At 37.7% G+C, this 15,489-nt stretch overlaps 1 protein-coding gene across 1 annotated transcript in view; it reads right to left on the bottom strand.

Moving 5' to 3' along the window:
- The window catches only part of SLC17A6 (solute carrier family 17 (vesicular glutamate transporter), member 6), a 34,941-nt gene that overhangs the window by 14,030 nt on the left and 5,422 nt on the right, over positions 1 to 15,489 (bottom strand). The gene's annotated exons all lie outside the window — the stretch shown is intronic.

The raw sequence follows: 15,489 nt of genomic DNA on the forward strand, positions 1-15,489 counted from the left end.
AAGCCTTTTCTCCAGCATTATTATATCATTTTTTCATGTTCATTCATTCCTTTATTGTGGAAATAATCCTTTCCCCACCCCGCATTTTCCTTTCAGTGGAACTATGCAAAGGGATGAAGCCAGTAGCAATGACTGGCCTCTTTCTTTATGCAAAACTATGTAATGCTAAGATAAATCCTGGAGATGTCTTAACATATGACATCACGGTATCTGATGTGGAACTGATTTGACAGAAACCTTTAACCTTAGCATGTGTTCTTCAGAAATTGGTACAGTGCCATAAGTTAGTGAGAAACAGACCTTGGGCTAAAGAAGCAGGAAGCAGCGATAAGTTTCAAGACGAAAATTCTTCCCAAAGACATCTATGTTTCACATTCTCTATTTAGAATTACAGCCTGACACGAGTCTTTAAATAGCAAACTGAGTATACTCCACTTCTATTTGACAAATATTAAAGGGCAGCAGAAAAAAAGCTTCTTGGCATGGTAAGGAAGCTTTGTTAAATAGCTCTAAATCTGGTCTCCTCATTGTGTTCCCTGTGATCCCCATCTCGTGTTAAACAAGATCTAGCTGGCTGTGCAGCACATTTCTGGCTTTGTTTGGCAACATGTTCAGTACATTTACTGGAACTGACTGGTGCATGTGTTTGTGTTGCACTGTGTGAACTATTTTGGCCTGAATTCTGTCTTTACTCTTAATTTCTTTATGTGTATGTTTCTACTCCAAAAGTACACGCAGTTCATTTCCTTACATGTTAATACCCTCCATATGTTCACATAAACCATGACGGTGTCTTGGTTTTCATTTGCTTTTTTTCTTTATTTATTAACAAGAAGAGTTTGGGACTCATAGGAGCTTTGCTTGTGATTTTTACAAATTATTTTTAAAAGTTAGATGTTCCTGTTAGCAATTTTTGAAGAGCAATAGACTGTAACTGTTCTAAAGGTTCGTCGAGAAAATCCTTGTTTGCTTGTAAGCAAGAAGAAAGGACTGTTTGGTTTGTAGCTTTTCCTGTTTCTTTTCTGAATAGATATTTAGCTAAATGACTGATGCAGCAATATGGTTTCAAATTTGTGATTGTGCATAGACTTGCTGGAGCAGATTCTTAGCTCATGTGAATCAGTGCAACTCTTTCTAAATCACTATTCCTGTTAAAATCATGCTAAGATAGAACATTAAAAAATGCCATCTCTTTCTAAGGATGAGATTTGCGACATTGTTATGATATGTAACTGTTTCTTTGAGGAAATTTACTCTAGTTTTTCAATTCTGTATCTGAAATCAGCTTCTGTTTGCCACAACTGAACACTTGCTTCCCAGAATTGCCTTTGTTCTCACGTTCATTAAAGAGAAGCTGTTTCCTTGAGTCTGTTCTTTCTAGAAGAGAAAGGAAAATGTAATTTAAGGAATGATCAGAGACATGCATCTTCCAAATGAAAATCTTGCCTGTATTTAGACACACAAGTACCAGTGAATATTTAGTTACATCGAGGAGCACATAATGAAATAATTCCACAATGTCACTTGTAAGTCAATTCTCTCTCAGAATTATGCTTTATCGGGACAGCATTCTCAAAAACAGATCAATTTTTCGTCAAAAAATCTATGGATTTAAGGGTAGAATAAATTAGAGTTAAATTATGATTCCTGTCAGAAATGGCTTTTTTATCCTTTTTCTTGAATGCATATTAAAAGCAGTACCATGAATTTAGTGCATGCCTATTTTAGGAAGTCAGGTTCCTCTATCACTCTTAGTCAAGAGCAAATACACCTTCCTACATTTGCTTTGCATCTCTCAATGCACATCCATAAATATAATCAGCATTTCTCCTTTGTGCTCTTTGGTCTTGTTACATTTATTTCTCCTCCATAAATATTAAATTCTTCTTCCTAACAGAGTACTGTGATATAGTTCTGTTTTTTGTACAAACTTACTGTTTTATTCCTTTAAATATCTCAGCTAGCTACCTTTATTACAATTTAGGTCAAATAAGAATGATTTTCAGCTACAATAAATCTAAATATATTTGAATGCTGCTCACATTCTAACATATTTAATTGGGAAATGGAACATTCTGATTGTTCCTAAGGCATTTTACTGACCCACTCATCAAACCTCAAAATTGTGTTGTTCTTCTTTTGTGCTTACCTTTTTGTTACGTTTATTAAGCTAGTGATTTTATAATCTGTTATGCTCTTTAGTTTCATTTATGCCTTTCAAACAATTCTCATTTGCTCAATTTTGCTGCAATGTCAACTCCAAACATGGGTTAGAAACCATGTTTTTCTTTAAGATCCTTATGTTTCCATGGCAAACTGACAGTATGTGGGGTTCCATAGTTGTATTTATTGCAATTGAAGACAGATTATGTTCATTCTCAGACAGACATGGTTCCCTGTTTAAAATAAGACTTTCAGTCTGTTTGGGACTGTTCATTCCTATCCCACACCCCACTGCATTTTTTATATATGTATCTGTTTGTCCTCTTGATATTCCAATATCATCTTGAACGGACAGGTGTGGCCCTTATGGGATACACAGTCTTAAAGCTGCTGTGCCCTGTTGTGCATTTCTTCGGTCATGCCTTCTATAGAGGCATGGGCTTATGGAGAAGGCTTTGTACCTCAAACACAAACACCACTAGAGTTCACGTCTCTTACAGAGTCAGCCAACTCTTGCTGCATGGTGCCCCTTGGGGTGAGCCCAGCCTAGGAATTCCATGTAGCTGTGCTGTCGAATTTTCATTCAGAGGTATCCCTGAACATCCATTTCATGCTGGGAACACTCCAAACCCCACAAAAGATATTTTAATGCCATGGCACAAATGAAGAGCTTTAGCAGATTGAAGGTAAACTCTGGGAAAACTACAGTATGCCACAGAGACAGAGCAGGAGAGGCCAATGATATTACCATCATTCTCCGCCCTGGCATTAGGAGGGAATTAAAATGCCCTGACAGGCCTTCAGCAGTTCCTAGACTTGGGGGAAATTTCCTTTCTGACCCAAAATCAGCAACTGTGTAACTATATATAGAAGAAAACAACCATATACAGAAGAAGACAAATGAATAAATACAGTAGTAGTATGTCAAGGAGAGGAAAAAAAAGGTAAATTGTGGTCCTCACAAGTGACCAGAATAAGCCCTGAAACAAAGAATTATGCTTTGCTTATCTATTTCTATTTCTAGACTCGGTAGACTCAGTCCCAAAAGACAGAAGCTAACATCGATCCTGTGTTTTACTGACATTGGCATTATATGAAGGTCATGAGCTGTGACTTAGTCCTCCTGTAATACAAGTAGTAATAATAGCAAAATCATATTTGACTAAGAGACATTTGGGATGGGAGCAGAGGAAGGAAATGAGTCTGACAATTCAGGAAAAATGCTTAGAATGGAATGAGGTTGCAGGGGGAATTAATCTTTTTGGGTTTCAAGCCAATTGGCTCATTTTTCTCTTTGGGGACAAACTAAAGAGAAAGCAATGTATTTATTTTCATCTCTGGATTTCTAATCTCTGCATCTGTGCAGCCCCACTATTCTCATCTACCTTTTCCAGGCAATTCATATTACATGGGCACTCTGCATGGAAGCGCGTTACAGATATTGTTACTCGGTTGGAAGAAGTGCCAGCTCAAAAACTGGGCTGAGAACAGTGGGAGCACAGATGCATGCCAAATGCTGAATGCCAAATGGGTGACACACTGGGTTACACATATGATATCTGAAAGTAAGGGGTGCTGGTTGGAAGCATCCTTTTACCCCAATGACTGGGAGTGAAAAATGCTACAATGACTTGATAAAACTAAAATCCCTTTCATATGTGTATGGGGAGGAGTCAATTCCTCAGCTGTCTGAATCCCGTGTATTTCTATTTATGTCATTTTTTTAATATAATTGACATATTCCACAATTACCTATGTCTCTTTATGCTCTGAATAAATGGCCCAACCTTGTGAAAATGAAACTGTAACGGAAACCAAATAATATGTCTGTTCTAAAGCATATGAAGTACCTTAACTAAAGTTTATCCTTTAAAAACTAAGAATCAGAGTAACTCTGTTTGTTCAAACCAGCATTTTTAATATTTATTTAAAAGAGAAAATACTGTAGGTTTAAGATGCTTAAATATATGCTGTATCAATGAATTATGAATGCCATTCCATTAAAATCCAAAATAATTAAAGAATAGTAAGTGTTGGTCACTGACAACTACAAAACAAGATTGCAGATATTTTAATGGATTTACATTAAGAACTATGAAGGCATAGAGCGTTTCACATCACTCTTCATGGTAACCTAAAGAAGTTTTCAATGGCTTCAATAGAAAATTCATTCAGGACTGTAACTGAATAGTTTTCACCTCCAAAAAGCCACTGATCATCATTTCATGGAAGACCTATCTACAGAATAGGAAAGTTCGGTTATTTTGTTAGTTTTCTAGGGAATCCTGGGGTGGGGTGGGGTGTGTGAAAGCATTTCACACTGCTACAATAAATTAAATAAAAATATTATAAGGTGGTTTATTCTGACTGTAAACAGGAACCTATGGCAAATGTAGCCCACGTTCTTTTCTGGGACATACAATCTCTGCACTTGACAATTTTACAGTAATACTGATCATATTATAGAGGACATTATTTTCATTGGGTAAAGTATCTGTATTGAACAAATACTTTATTTGTAAACAAAGATAAAACATTTTTCCTAGTTTTAGATGAGAGTCCTCTCTTAGGTAAGGCTGGAAACTAAAGAGGAATGAAAACATGAGTTTTCCTTGCAAAGTTTTCCCAACCTAGTCTAAAGATGAGATGAAAATTCTGTAATTAAAAAAATGAAATTTATTTGGATTCAAGTTGGTGAGCTGGTTATTGCCATTCCTTTTCCTTACAGAAAACACATAAAATATGTTGAACAAACACTTATTTTATCAAACATCTATAAAAAATAAACTGAGTCTTGACTCTCCCTTGGTGTTCTTTCTTGAAAAGTGCTTGTTTGGGAGAGTCCCAGAGCAGCAGCAGCTCTGAGCAGCTGAACATTGTATTGCGCAAATTGATTTTTTAGACTCTTCTGTCTGCTCAAGTTTTCTAAAATTTATTATCTTTTACCCTGACTCTACCTACTATCATTCATCTTTGACACACCTCCTCCTGCAAAAGGCCAACAACACAACATAGAACTGATTATGTTATATTTCTATACAACCCAAAGAATTCCTTGTCTGAGTGGAACTGCAAGGCTGAATGCTGGAATTTAATCCAGCTTATTTTTTTGAGTAAAACATAATGTCGAGGGAGAAACAGGACAGGAGCTAGCTGGAATGCCTGTAGGCATGCAGCTGTTTTTCAGAATCCTTCCTTCTGCAAATGTTGCTAGCAATGACAATTTGTGATCATCCGTTTTAACTTTTTTTTTTCTTTGAGTTGTGCAGTGACTGAATATATAGAAATTTCAGGGGGTTAGCCAGTTAACACTTCCCTTCTTACAAAGCGTATCTCTACCCATATCAGGTGTGATGAGGGCCATCTAAGACTTTGAGACAGAACATGAACAATTTGGCGACCTGAATTTGCTGTGGTTTGATCTGCCAGCTTTGAAGATAAATAAATCCCAAAATATTCAGAAGTCTTTTAGCAAAACGGACCATGCAAGGACTGGATCAAGCACCAGAGTGAAATGCCATGCAGAGACTAAGTCAATGTGTATCAGAAACACAAAGTCCCTTTAGCCTTCTGCCTTCTCCAAGCCCCACTAATGCCACTGACTCACACAGGTCAAACGAAGACCCTAAATAGTTTTCAGGCTGTGCCTTCCATTGCCTGTTCACAGACCTATTTTTGATATATCAGTGTGTATTTTATGAAGAACTTGGGCACTGTTGGGTGACAGCATCATTGCAATTGATGCTGAATGTGAAAGACTCCTGGGTCATTAAATTCTGATCATTGCTCTTACCAGCAAGTGCATTACATCATCTTTTCATAAGCAGACCAGGTTCCATCTCAGAAGTAATTAGCATTTGCCCTACTTATTTCAGAGGCTTTTCCAGCTTGTTACTTCCTACATCCAGTAGATATCTTGTACCCATGCTGTTTTATTTTAGCGGTTTTAATCCCTGCAGTTTACCCCAATAGCAATCCTGTCCTCTTTCTTTTGCATTGCTAAGCAAGCCAGGCCCTCTTCACCTCGTCTTCTTTATTCTTCATTCATTTGATCACCCTACCAACCCTCTCTCCTGTTTGAATTCAGCTGGGGAATCTCTCAAACCTGCGGTTTCGTTTTACAACTCATTATATCCGTATATGTCTAGATAAAACTCTGACTCACTCCTTCTAGCTCATTAGCTTTGGGATGGCTTGCTCTTTAAATATGTAATCTGCTAGATCATGTTTCAAACCGAGACCATCTCATTCAAATTACCTTACCAAGTTCCAGGGTTTAGGCTGTGATTCAACTGTCTCGGTTGATTTAGAGATATATAATACACTTATCAAAGAAATAATCTGTGTTTTTAACTTTAAAATGTTTTGTGGAGCTGGTTGGGAGGACAACTGCTATATGTTGGACTCAAAAGCTACATCTGTACTGCTTTGTGGAGTGTTTTCTGACATACAGGACACGTGTCACAGCTGATTGTACCTGGACTGCTCAGAGCAAATGCAGATTCCTTCAGAGCAAAGTGACTGTGACATTAGTGGGTTTATGCATCCAACCTAAACAGCATTTTGTTGCACGAAATCTGGTGTACATATTGTATTGGGGTGAGGTTTCAAAGCAGGTAGAGGTGATCAAGATTACCTGTTGGATAGAGTGCCCGGAATTAACTATATCAGAAGCATACCTGGGTTTTGGGTTTTGTTTCAGAGAGGATTAGTCTTTTCCCCTCTGAAAGGGACCCTGGTTATGAGGTATCATACATGCAGTAGGAATTTATGGAGGCTCGGGACCTGGAAGAGAACTGCGAGCAAAGTTATTTGACAGTATTGGCATATCTGGATGATATAATCCCAATAAATAATAAGTTTCTTTATCAGCTTGGTCTGAAAGCATCTGGTGTAATTTTATGTAAAGTGTGTAGCAAATTTTCTACAGACACTGATTTCAAAGGATTTGTATCAATGGAGGATGGGATGCAAAAATAAGTCCAAATTTCAGACACAATCCTACTCGTTAGTTATATCTGAACAAGCAGGGCCAAATGCTGAAATTTTTATATTTAGTCCTGAAATAACTCGTCAAGAGTAAATGTAGTTCTCTGCCTTTAGTGTCTTGAGGATCACTGTCATTCTATATCTAAACAGTTCCAAAAGTCCACATTTGTCAACTGAGAGTTATACGGGTGCTTCTCAGTAACACAGAAAATAATATTTTGGCCTATAATGTTCTTGTCTGAGGGTTGCTTGGAAGCTAAAAATTTAGCACCATGAACTATGGTTTACTCACTTCCAATTTATATAAATATAAACAGCGCTTTTACTGACTTCTGAAAAGATTATTTTTCCTTGGTAACAGAATGTGACAATTTTTTGCATTTTTTCAGCTGTTCCCCCGTGCATCTGTGTTACCTCCTTGACTGCGAACTGTGAGCAGCCACTCATTTGGAATATACATTACCTATACCGATGTTCATTAACTATGTACCTATCATGTCATTTGTTCATCTCCTTTGTAACCTAAATACTCCTGATAATATTTCTCTTACTCTAGTTGTCTTTTCAGTCTGTAATCATGCCGATTACCCTTCTTGGGACAACTTCTATTTATGTTTATGTATTTGAAATGGACTAAGTGAAAGTGAACCCAGTATGGGGAGACACTGTTTAGCTATTCTGCGACATATATCATCAGTCTGACTTTTCTCTAGTATAGGCTAATTTCCTGACGACTCTGTTGACCCTTCTACTGTAGACATATTCCTGTGAAATGCTCACCCTGACAGTTTATGGCTTCATAAATGATAGACAGAATGTAGTGGTTTTCTCTGAATCGGGCCTTTAATTTGCATAAAATGGCATAGGGCTAACAAAGCTGGGATTATACCATGAATATTAGAGTAGTTGATGAACTCAGCTGCCCAGCAAAACAGATCGAATAAGCTACCTTTGACATTAGAGAGGAACACTTATTCCCAAGTGCCAGTCTTAGGTTGAATGTGCTTCATGAGAGAATCGCTTAAAACCGATCCTCTTTAATAATAGTCTGTGGCCAGAAGCCGTAGTGTAGCAGCTTTATTTGGCTTTTTTAAAACGTGATAAAACAGGTTATTTTCATTCATATGTGTACAAGGGAGGAGGGGGATGTGTGTCTGTGTGCCCTTCATACTAAATCCTATTATAAACCCTTCATGAAGCATTAATATGTAAAAGCCGACCTCCCGCCATCTAATCTAGTATAATAAGGGCTTGGATACATTATTAATTTTTGTCACACATCTGAGGCCCCCTTTTATCAACCAAAACCCCCATCCAAATCCCTTGTTGCATCATTAAATTGTGAAAACAGCTTCATCATTCATGACAGAAAAATGGAAGGACCCTGAGCCATATGGCAGAGGGAGCAGCAGTACCAGCCACCCATAGATGTTTCCCCAGTCCCCTTCTTGCAGTGACTGGTGCTTAAAAGACCCTGCAGTGCAGTAGGGTGACAAAATCGTCTCGGTTTTTTGTGCGATATTGGCTTTTTTGCCTGGAAACAGACGAACCCAACACCAGTGCCTGGGATCGGAGCCCAGTTCAATCTGCAGGATTTTGAACTGAACGTGAAAGGTGGGGTTGGCAAGTACAACTTTGGGGGTTCTCTCTTGCAGTGCAAGTAGGCAAGTCAGCTTATGTCTTCAGAAGTTCAGAGGCTGGCTCTTGTCTAACCATCCACAAATCCCCTGGTCATGCTGTGAATTATACGCTGTTTGCCAATCAGAAAAACACACAGTGTGTCTACCTGCTAAAGGGGAGTGAATGATTTCTCTTTTTAAAACAGAAGAATGTAAAGGTGTAAAGTTCTAGGAAGTCTTTGTACTTGTATTTCTAAACCAATACTTTACCTTACATTTTTTATGCTTGTTGTCATTAAGGCTGAGTTAGGGAGAAATATTCTGATTTCCTGACACGCTAAGGACACAGTTTCAGTGAAAATCTTTGGGACTCTGAGATGAGGTGCACTGATGTACAGTTGTCTGAAATATCATTCTGTTTATTCATGCAAATAATCCTATCAGATTACTATCTGGGAAGAAGGATTTAGCCCTTAATAACAAGATGAATGGCACTTTAAAAACAAAGAAGAATTTGAAGTGAAAGGTTGATTTATATATTTTCAGTCAGATTAGAATGTGACAATGATGAAGAGTTCAACACAGATGAGAGATAATTGCATTGTAGAGAAATTTAGTATAGTTATGTAGTGATGATTCTTAATGTGAATAGTGCCAGGATTTGTGGTTTAACAGATAATGAGAAATGTATGTCATTATCATAGAATTATAAGGTGACTTTAATTTTTTAAAATTGTCGTTCTATTCTGCCCTTTGTATTTCGTTGTGTAAGAAAGTTCTAATGTTTGAGCATATGCAAATCAGCTAAAATGGTCACTCAGCTTTGTTTTACCAAAAAAAGTCTGTGATTATTGCAGATCTGTTTTTGAAACAGTACTTGGCACGTACAGTCAAAACCTGCATTTCTATTTTAAACATATAACTGCAAACTTGGGAATTAATTCCCTATCCTGTGTAATCTAACAATGACCCATTAATTTCAGAGAATCTTTCCTGATTTACAGTAAGTATTTAAACTGTTCACTTAGGAAATCAGTGAGGAAATACTGCCACAGCATTTTGGTAATGCTTTTGATAGGGCAAGGGGTTTATTATAGATTTCCAGCGTGGTTTTTAAAGAATTTTTAAAGAGTGTATCAGAAGTTAAAACATAACGATATTTAAATTATCCTGAGATAAGCTGGTAAAAAACAGTACAGTTTCACACCTTTCCATATATGTGTGACAGCACAGCAGGTCGTTTATTCACAGACAGCTGCAGCTTTGCAATAGCATGAATGTGGAATAGGAAATATTAATTTAAATAAAATTATTATATTTCTAGATTAAAAACAAAACAAATGCTTAGTTTTAAGGCCATCTAGCCTGACATTCACTATGGCATTAGCCCTTATGTTTCACTTGATTATCCCTTATATTTTGCTTAATTATCCCTGTACTGAAAACATGTTATAATAGCTAAAATATAACTTCCAATATAGGAATTTAACACCCAGTGGTGGCTAGTCATTACTGTCAAGATTTATGCTTTTTTCATTTATATGGCTGTCATTTACTGATTCTTGTTATATCTTTCTGTGGGACTAAAGCACACGTTTATACCCAGCAATTTTTTCCAGTGGAGTTATATGCATACTTTGTAATCAGATTACCTCCTAGTATTCTTTTTTAAATACTGATATCCTGAATACATAGTTCTTGCTATTTCTTTCACTATGTGACATTATATACTATCATCTTTTAAGTAATTAAAGAGCTTGAAATCAATCTCTAATTTTTTGACACTTATATTAATATGCATGTACCCAAATTACCCTCAACAATCCAAGGTCAGTGTCATTGACCCAAATACACTCACTGCACTAGATACAGGAAAATAAATATCCCAGGATTGCATCGACTTCCTTATCAGAGCATCATGTTGGAAGCTCATGATGGGTTTTTAGTCCAGCATGGCTTAAGATTCCACTCATCGTGACTGTTTTCCAGGGCGGTTCCCTACTCCCAGATGTTACTTCACACTTGAGTGTCGTATATATTGAACAGAACCCAGTTTACCAAATGGTATTTAATATAACGTCTGAATGTCTGGTCCTTTTTGTACCCACAAGTTTATCAGCATTTATACATATTCCCAAAATGGCTGATGAAATGTGAAGAACACGGTAGATCTCGTTTAAGGACTATTCAGCAGTATCATAACGGTATCTAAATCTTTGAAAGGTTCATAAACACTAGCCAGTTAATCATCAGTATCCCAGTGTGATAAATATCACTAGTCCAGTTACAGGCACTCACTTGGTTGTGCAAAAAAAGAAGGGGTTTCATCACACCATCACCCCAGGCAAATACCCCAAGTAACCTGGGGAGCCTACACAGTAGACAGGCAGACGTACGTATGTTGTGGGAATGACACAATACGTCTGAGGTCTGAAGTGCTTGTTAACTCACTCGCTTAGCTAAACAATATAAATCTTCCTGGAGGAGCTCAAAGCCAAGCAAAACTGCACCAGTTTCCAGTTTGCTGTTTCCAAAGCATCAGAAGAGCAAAATCTGTTTATAATACAGTTGTCAAGATACTAGAAAAGAATGTAATTATTAAATGACGTTTCTGAATTTCATATCAGAATATTGCATTCATTGCATTGTTTCAAAACATTTAAACATCCTGGCCATTGATGTTTAAATGCATTCCATTTTAATCAATTTTGAATGATAGAGTTGAAGAACCACCAAACCACAAATTTCTTTTTCTTTCTTTTACTAAGATTTCAGTCACTGAGCACGATGATTGGTTTTTAAAATTTGTAAAGATGAGATGAATTCTGATTAGCCCTAGCCAAATTTCTTTTCATGGACTAAGTAGAAATTAAGACGAGGTGGGGTTGGAGGACTGTCAGCATTTCATACCCTTTCTGTTCACACCGCATTGTAATCATATAATGACAACCCCTCTGGTGGGAGCCTCTGTAATGCTGACATTAAAACCTGCAGTTTAAAAGCATTCAAATGAGATTTTACGTGCTTTTAAATGGCATTAACTGCCATTATGAGTAATAACAGCTCAGTCGATTAAATAGTGTGGATACGTGGTATTAGGGCATCACACTTGAATTTTCATGTTTTCTTGTATTTTTCAAGGAAAAATACTTTTAAACAGTGCAAAAGCAACTCAGTTCCTTCCTCCTGAAAACCCTGCTCACACTGTGAGTCAAAATCCACTGTGATTTAGTGAAAAACATAGCATTGAATCCCCAACGATCTCAAAAAAAAAAAAAGTCACTCTTTATTCACTTTTGGGGAGAAAGCTTTGCTATTACTAATCAGAAAGGGTTGTAACCAATAAACATTTATATTATTTTGGATTTGTCTCTGGAATCTGCTTGTCTATTCTTGCCCCTACAGTCTCAAAAGCTCTGAATCACAGCCGATTTTCTCTCAATAAAGATAGTTACATAAACGTCTTTGTGGGGACCACGAATTCTACTCCCAGTGTACTGCAGCCAGGGGAGAAGGGTGCTTTTTTTAGTGTAAAGCTGTACGTATGTTCAAATAGAAGAAGTAACCTAGATTAGTTGCAAACCTGGATGTCCATGTGACAAGATGCCTTCTCTGTAATACTAGAGCCTGCTCAATACTCTCTGCTATCATCGTGTCATGCTTAATCGATGGCAAGGTTAATTGTTCATTGTTCATTGAGAACTTAACCCTGAGAAAAGGTATAGCTGTAATAAACCCTACCCATGGGACTCCGCACTGTGCTCCCTTTGTTCCTCCAGTCTCCTGTGGTCAGTCGCATAGTGGTTTCATACCAGCATCTTCCAGAGGCAGATCCTCCTCTGGGAGAGGAGGTCTCTAGCCTTGTAGCAAAAGGTAATCCCCTTCTATTTTCACACACTACTCAAGGGATGCAAGTTTAAGGCTTCTCTGATTGCAAATGAGGGAGCACCTGAGGCCCAATCCATGTTTTTTTGAAAAATTATGTTGTCTTGCAATGTACTGAAGGTTCTCCATTTCTACGGAAGTCAACAGAGGTTGAAAGTGTTCAGGAGCACTGACCTTTGTAACATGCTAGTCCACCTTCTATTGACCACCTGAGAGGCAAGTGCTCAGGAGATGTGTTGTTTCTGAATGTTCTCTGGAATTTTCAAACACGGTTTTGTTTTACCTTGTTGGTAGTACAGCAGCATAAACACACCTCTTTTAAATAAAGCATTTTTCTTAGTGTTGGGCTGAATATACTCTATAACGGAAAATTCTCAGTCATGCAATATGAGATAAATTGAGACCCAAGCTATCAGGTGTTAATTCCTGAGAAACTCCGTTTACTACTTGTAAATGTGTAAATCACCAAATCTGATCTGTCAGAAGCAATGGGGAGCTATGCATGATAAGAGCAGTGGGTCAAGGCATAGAATAACTGCAAGAATAACTGTGCAGCAGCAGCCTTGAGTTCTACAGTTAGCAAAGGATCTCAGTAAAATGCTACCCATTGACAGATTCAGTTGAAGAAAATATATGAGAGAGTTCAGAGCTCAGGGTTGCTAATTCTTGATTGGCAGTAAGCATTTTAAAACAGGGGCAGAATCAAAATAAAGGGTTCCAGCCCAGCTTGAAATTAATGCACTGTGTGTAGAAAGGTTTTCTTGATACCACAGGAGGGTCATTTCTTCTATATGCTACACCTTAGTGAAACTTTTGAATTATGTCAACCCAATTTCTATAATCGGTTGCTAGACCGAATCTTAATGTCAAGCAAACCCAGTGCTGTACACTCAGCAACTCCTTGTCAATAACAAATTAAGCTCACAAAGCACACCTTAACCTTCTTCCCAATTTCCTTCCTCTCAGCATCTTGGAGTCAGTTTTTCATTCATGCTATCTTTTCCCTGTAATCATTATTTCCTTCCCTTCCAGGGAATGAAGCTCTTGAGAAACTCCCTTTTTCTTGATCTCAAGACTGAGTTTCTCACAGGTCATCTTGAATCTGGTGATGCTACTCTAGAGCCTATTATTTTTTATGTAGAGCGCATCTGAACTTCGTTTTTCTGCATAAATTCAGATTTGCTCTGAATGCAAAGGAAACCATTGACGCCACAAAGATATTCAGTGAGGTTTGTAAAAAAAAAAAACAAAAAGTTACTTGGCTGTCATCCACCACAGTGTGAAGGGACCAGTTGTGGCTGTAGCACGAGACATGTAAATCAGCAGAGACTTTTATAGTAGCTCATATTCTATTGGCACTGTAGGCCTTTAGGCCTGCATACTCACTTGTCTGACTTTTTCTCATGCAGTTTCTTGGAAAGGGTACGGACATCAAGGCTTGCACCCTATTTTGGGTGCTGCTTTACCCTACAGTCATCCTGTTCATTTCAAGTTGAACGTCTAGATGTCAAAACCTCTTTGCAACATTCAGGAACTAACTTGTGTTTTCACCTCCTCAATACCCTGTTATTCCAACCACTACATCTACCAACCCAGCACTCTATTCTCTGCCATTTTTATCTACAAACTAAATATAAATCACAGCCACTATCCATATTTTACTATTTGCAATTACTGGCATGTATGTCGTAGCTAGTTCCTTAATTAAATCTGTGATTTACATAGTCATTTGCCTGGTGTTGGAGTTGTCTCAAAGGCTTCCACAATAGTAATAACTAACCACTAATCTGTGAAAATTGCTGAGTTAAAATACACCCAGGTTAATAACTGGAACTAGTCTTTATTTACTGTTGTAAATGTAAATGTTTGTGAAGAGGAAGAAAATTTTATTCACATGTGCCAGGTTGTGTGTTTCTACTACTGAGTTTTCCTGGGAATGTGTCTGCCATTGTCTTGCAAATCTTTGTGGTTGCACCACTTTAAATCTGGGTTGATTCAAATGACTTTACTGATGTTGCTTGGGTGAATGAAGGCGGATTTTTGATTCTGAGTCAAATTCTGCAGTCTTTACTCAAGGAAAACTCCAATTGATCCTGAGGAGTTACAGACTGTGTAAAGACGAAAAAATGCTCAAAGGAAAGAGAAGAGGAAAAGAACCCTTTAACTGGCAGTTAATTGTTATTTGAAATAGCCTTTTACGTTTCTGAACCATTATCAGAAAGATGGCACTTGTAAACAGACAGGCAATGGAAACCCTAGTTTAATAAATGTTGTATTTTGTTTTATTTGCCTTAAAAGGAGGGATATTAGGGTTATCTCTGTTACAGAGCATCTCTCCATTAGTAAATACTCATTATGTTTCATGTAGGTCTCTGTCTAAAAGGTATTTACCTTGGAGAGAGCATTTTTGCTGTAGCTCCCCTCTCTCCTCCCCCTCTTTCTCAAACAAACACAAGTAAGCTTGCTCGCCAGGCGAAGCCTCTCTGCCTGTCCAGGCCTACCTTTGATGTTGCACACTCCTGAGAAAAGTTAAAGGTATACATTGCTGATTTTAGCATCCATTCGCACTTAGTTTGTTATTGTTTTGAAGGGTGGCACTAGGACCTTCGCTACTTCTGCAAACGATGAGCCTATGGCGTTAAGCATGGATGTGAAAGCCTCATGTGTCTTGAATACTCAGTGGATCTAATTAACAGGTAGAATCGCACCCTGGGTGCTTGAAAAATTGCCAGACACCATAGAAACGAGTCCTTAAGTCCCCGCACCATCTGCACTTCCTTTTCATTGTGGAAGTCTGATTGAAACATGTTTTTCGACCATTCTAAATTCATTT

This window comes from Pygoscelis adeliae, unplaced genomic scaffold, assembly GCF_000699105.1.
Source record: "Pygoscelis adeliae isolate BGI_AS28 unplaced genomic scaffold, ASM69910v1 Scaffold171, whole genome shotgun sequence".
NCBI classification, from domain to species: domain Eukaryota; kingdom Metazoa; phylum Chordata; class Aves; order Sphenisciformes; family Spheniscidae; genus Pygoscelis; species Pygoscelis adeliae.